Source organism: Lolium rigidum, chromosome 6 (assembly GCF_022539505.1).
Source record: "Lolium rigidum isolate FL_2022 chromosome 6, APGP_CSIRO_Lrig_0.1, whole genome shotgun sequence".
Classification (NCBI taxonomy): domain Eukaryota; kingdom Viridiplantae; phylum Streptophyta; class Magnoliopsida; order Poales; family Poaceae; genus Lolium; species Lolium rigidum.
The window spans coordinates 238410286-238416140 of NC_061513.1; the positions used below are offsets into that span (position 1 = coordinate 238410286).

The 5855-nt window shown below is 50.6% G+C and overlaps 1 pseudogene; it reads right to left on the reverse strand.

The window, feature by feature from the left end:
• Positions 1–411: 411 nt before the first annotated feature.
• On the reverse strand, positions 412–2495 carry LOC124663849 (annotated as a pseudogene).
• Between the last annotated feature and the right edge of the window lie 3360 nt (positions 2496–5855).

A 5855-nucleotide genomic window follows, 5' to 3' on the forward strand; every position in this document is an offset into this window, starting at 1 on the left:
ACAGAGATCTTTCCTACAAGATACAAGCATACAAGTCCACCAGCGAGTGAGATCAGCTGCCGAAGCATACCATTAATTCATTACAGAACATGATAATGAAAGTGCTGGAATCTTGTTGTCAACTACAACAACTAAATTAGCATGAGTACATAGAATCAAAGAGGCAACGATTATAGTCTGATAGACTAGACACAAGATATAGGTTATGTCTCCACTAGAGCCTTGCTGATCATAACAGATGCTGCCTCAAGGTCCTCCTCCTAGGCATCTTCCTCTGACTCGATCTTCAGGCTCACTAAGTCATGCGCCTAGAGAACACAAAAGAAAACCTACTGTCATCGATGCTGCTGAAATACCATTATCTGCGTGCTGAACTGATGATCAACATGAACAACAAATGTATGATGAAGCTCAGAAGTTCACCAGGGAAACAGATGGCGCAGCTGACACCGGTGGTGCAGAATCTTCAGCATTCGAACCACTGCCAACAACAGATGGAAGTGAACCTGCATAAACAGCAATTGAGACGGTCAAAACTAACAGGTATACAATGAAGCTAACATTATTGGGATTGACACTGCTAGGAAATAGTAAGAACTTAACTGGCGTGACTGATTAAGAATAACTAATTGTGAAATATATGAATGCTTTATCATATTAGAAACATAGGCTCACTGCATATGAAAAGCAAACAACATAACTAATCAGTTCGTGTGTCTGTTTGCCAGGTTTCGGATGGCATGAGCGGTGACACTCGTGCTCCGGAAACCTGCTGCGTGTTCTATTCTAATTACTACCGGCACCATTCATTACAAGCAAATTTTTACAGGGCGTATAATAATACCTAACGTTGAACAAAAATGTGAGATAGTGACCGAAGGTTTTTACATCTGCAGATGCCATAAGATCAAATGGCTATTACACTGCATTCGGAAAGAAACTAATTACAAACATCTACCACTGTCCAATTGGATAATAAACAACCAAAAGGATATACTCACCACAACAAGCAGCTATCCAAAAGCATAAAAATCTAAACAGCCTAGAAGGTGAACTGATTATACATTGTGTCCCCAAATAACAATCAGGCTAGACCTTTGGTTTAAGGAACATTCAAAACCATATACCAGCAGAGCAACACCATAACACTTTTCAATTGATCCATTTCCACGGGATTGGGCAGAATTCTAAGACATAAAACATACCACGGAGCAATTGCATTTGCTAGGCCTAAACATGTTTAGTGATATTCCAATTCAAATTCTAACATTCAGCAATAGCGGCAACAGCATAGAGGGTACGATCCATGGGGACGTGAGGATGCGTTACCTGCAGAAAGGGCGAGTGGCAGCTCCAATGCGCGGACGGAGAAACAGTTGGGAGGCATGCCTGACGGCGGCACGGCCAACCCGTGTGCGCCGCACTCCACAACCGTGTTGGCGGCGCATGTCCACGCCGAAGAGGTGCTCCTCCAGGAAGAAGTAGGCCACGTCTGGATTCATGGGGTGGACGAGCGCGAACGTGGGGTTCTTCTCCGGCAGCCTGGCGGCCTTGTAGCTCTCGTCAGCCCAGATCGCCTGAAAGCTCACCTTGTACTCCAGCGCCCACTCCTTGGTCTCCGGGTCATTCAGCGTCCACATGCTGACCGTCATGGGAGCGCCGTCGTCGACGTCGCGGCGGCTGGAGCTCCACTCCACGCACCGGAGCTTGCCAGCGCTGACCTGCACGAAGCGGCGGTACGCGAGCGATCTCCCCGCGCAGTGGGCGCACGAGGCATCAGACAGATGGCAGTCGGCGTCCGGGAGCGGGACCATGGCCAGCACTGGCGCATCGGCGAAAGGGTCGCAGGAAATGAGCCCCCCGGCAAGATCCACCCACCAGAGCTTGCCGTCGTGGGCGATGACGCCGTCGCTGCCCCAAATCCAGCGCCCCATGGGGTTGTGGACCGGCTTCCACGCCCACTCGCCGGTGTCGGAGGAGAAGCAGAGGAGCGTGGCGTGCTGGTCGTTGAACATGTAGCGGAACTCGACGACCACGTAGCGAGAGGCACCTCCTTCGGCTCCCGGGGCGGCGACGACGCCGAGGTTCATCGCGTTGATCTCCGAAGGGAACCCCCTCGGGTCGCCGTGGCTTGGTTCGGGGAGTAGGAAGGCGGTGGCGGAGGCGACGTCGCAGACGAAGTAGTTCGGCGGGCGGGGCTCGCTGTAGGTGACGTAGGCGAGGCGCACGCCATTGCGGTAGACCGGTGGCGGAGGGGGAGTGGGAGGAAGAGGGGGCTTTGCGGCGCAGAGGATGAGGAGGCCGGAGGCAGGGTCCGCGGTGACCACCCAGGCGGACTTACCGGTGATGGGGTCGGCTTGGAAGGGGGAAACGCGTTGGGGCACGGTGAGGACGGAGACGCGCGGCGGCGCGGCGAGCTCGAGGGAGAGGTCGGCTTCCTGAGGCGCGGATACGCACGGGATCGCGTCCAGGATAACCCACGACGGTGGAGCCATTTTGGCAGGAGAGCAGCGCAGAAGCTAGCTAGCGGAGAAGTGTGGAGGATGCTGATCGATGCAGTAGACAGTCGTAATATGTGGGCTGGTACGTAGTAGGGTCTAAGGCATCGGCGCGACGCAAACGACGCTTAGCGACCGTTTTCGTCCGCAGTGACCGGAAATGCCTCTGGCATCATCTCCAGCGGGGTGACGCAAAATGATTGGGCCGTCCGCGGAGACGCAAACCTGGCACAAATATGCGTCTCTGCGGACGCTGCGCGGGCGCGCAAAGTGTCTGCTCGCGTCTGGCGGACGTTTCGTCGGGCCTACCTGGCAGCGACCCTGCATCGATGCATCTTCTCAAGCGTCGCTTCGGCAGTCTGCGTCACGTTAATGGCGATGCCTTGGCTGCCGAGCGGCCGCAGCCCACCTCCGCCAACCACGTTAATGGCGACGCCACGCATCCCGCGGCCACCGCAAGTCTCCCGCCTATAGAAAGGGGGCGCGCGTTCTTCTTCCTCATCCACTCCTCCAAAGAAACCCTAGCCGCCACAAAGCTCGACCGTAGCGCCACTTAGGTGTTCCTGCGATGCAGCCAGGCCCGCGAGGAAGTCCATGGCCGGTCCTGGTGGCCGGCGAGGCGGTCGAGGCCGCGGCCCTGGGCGCCCCCGGGGCCGGGGCAGGGGCCGTCTGTTCTTCCTCGGTAGAACCAACAAGGGCACCGTCTCCTCCCGGTTTGGGTGATTGGGTGTGCCCTCGAATGTTCTTTCTTGGCAGCGAACATACGGAAATCAACACAACTGATTTCTTTTTTTTAATGTTATATTTGTGTCAACCATGGTTCAAACTATGTGTTAGTTTGTGTAAACCATGTTCAAAACTATGTGTTAGTTTGTGTAAAATCATGTTTCAGTATGTAATATTTGGAATTATGTTTGAATGGAGAAGAGGAAAAAAAACAAAACAAAAAACAAAATGCGTCGCCCCGCTGGAGCCAACCCCAGACGCAAACGGACGCGCGGACAAAAACGGACATTTTAGCGTCCACGGCGCGACACAAACGGATGCGAGCGGACAATAAAATGCGTCGTACCTCTGGAGATGCCCTAGTAAAAGATTTAGAGCATCTCCACTCGTTCCCGTATAGGCTCTAGCGCAGCTGTTTTAGGGTTCATGTGGGGCGGACTTGTCGGTGGTAAAACAAAAATAGGGGTCGGGCGGTTCCAAATCGCGACCCCTATACTAAAATATTTATATTTTAAAAATATAACACAATTCATGAAAATAGTAGATTCATAGATAGTTCGGCCATACTTGCCCAGTATTTATACAAATTTTAAAACATAGACATTAATAAAACCCTAAAAAACTAGTAACCGTCTTCGTTGCCGCCATGCCCTAGCCCTAGGCGGCGGTACATCGCTGCCGCGTAGTCCTTCTCCTCATTGCCCGCCCTAGGTAGCGCACATTTTAGAGGGCGCGCGCCTCGGCGACTTGAAGCCAACGGCGGCCGAAGCTGTTAGCGGCGGCGCCTTCTTGTTCTTGGTAGTCCATGGCGAGGGTGTCGGTGCTGGAAGTTTTGGAGGAGATGCCGAGGGCGCTGGTGCTTGAGAAGTTTTGGAGGGCGCTGGCTGGAATGTGCGGCGAGGGAGCGGCACGGGGGGTTTATATGGCGCCGAGGGGGCGTTAGCGGGCATTAACACCGTCGCTGAAGACGAGCAACATTAACGCCGACGCGGAAGCTGTGAAGGCGAGCAGCCTTTGACGGGCGCGGAAGGCGAGGATGAAGACGACTCCGCCGACACTGGCAGGGCGGGTCCACATCCAGGAGACGTTTCCAGCGCCTTCTTCACGCGTCGTTCCCGCCAACACGCGGCGCACCGGCGCCCCCACTAGCCTTCCTTTCTACTAGGTTCGAGCTAGGGGCGCCGGATGGATAGTTGGGCCACGCCGGCTGAAAAACTATTTTAGAGGCCGTGGCGGGGCACGATTTTATAAATCCTATACGACCTGGGTCGTACAGCCCCGATGGCTGACCCAGTCGAGCGATCGACAACTGGAAAAACGAATTTAGTAGATACTGCAACACGTTAAACCCCAAAGCGCGTATAAGGAATCAGCTTGAATAGGTCGGAATCAGCCATGTTCGTCGTCGGAATCGACCAAGATAGGTCGGTTCCATCGAATTACGGCCTTCATTTGGCCAGACTATGGGCGGCGCATCAGAATTTTGCTGTAGTACTCCTCCAGCGTGCCCTGACCAAAGTTTTGATAGGCCAAATCTTTGCGGACGCAGATTTTTGGCTCTCGGGTGCGCCAGAACCCGTTTTAAACAATACATTTCTAAAAAATACTAAAATTAATTATTAAAAAACGTCATAAATCATGTGTGTAGAGAATGTATTCAGGTATGGGCATGTCAAGTTTCAGCCGAAAATATGAAAGTATGTAACCTACATAAAAATAACAAATCATACTGTTTACAGTATAAGAAGTACACGTACACTATTCACAGTATAACAAAGTTCAGTTTTCTCTTTTTTGTGTAGGTCACATACGGTCGTATTTTTTCTTGAAAATTTGCACAGGCAAGTATCAAGGTGGCATACACACGCATGAATTATTTCAAAATTTTCTAATATATTTAAATCGCATTTTTCAAAAAATTTGAAACCGGGTGCGCTGGCACCCAGGTTCTCCACCATATTTTCAAAATCTTTGCCATGTACCTTATACGGTATCTTTCTTGTTCGAACCTTTTAGTATGTATTGCCTCTAATTATAGATCAGATCCACCGGACCAGAAACTCAATTCCACACTACTGCTGAGTCGTCGAACTTATCCACCTCAGGGATTCGTGGAATTTCCGTCTTTTAGAATGTGGAAAATTCGGGAAACGTTTAAGATCATTAAGGAAGCTTCACTCTGTCTCTCTTTCTCAATATCTCCAGAAAAAGGAATTGCTCTAATTTTATTTAATAATATTATAATAAGAAAGTATTAAATATAAACTAGAGTACTATTAAATTAGAATTTAATTACGATACGCTAAATCTTTGTCGTGCACGTTATATTCTGGACAAAATCAGGCATGTATAGGGTATGAGAGAATTATTTAAAGATTGACTACAAAAGCATTTAGAGGTTGAACCGTTATACGGTATCTGTTCCGGACAATTATTTTGGTTAAACCTGCAAAAAAAAAAACAAGATGAAGAGCGGTATGCATATCTGCAAGAGATCCCTCAAGTGCGCTTCACATGAGGAGGAGATACTCCAGCAAAATCGAGTGGGGGGTTTGAATTCTTGAGCTTTTGTCGTGGCCAGCAGCAGCACAGTCGCATAGCACGCTGGAGCTCGGAGACTAGGCTAGGACG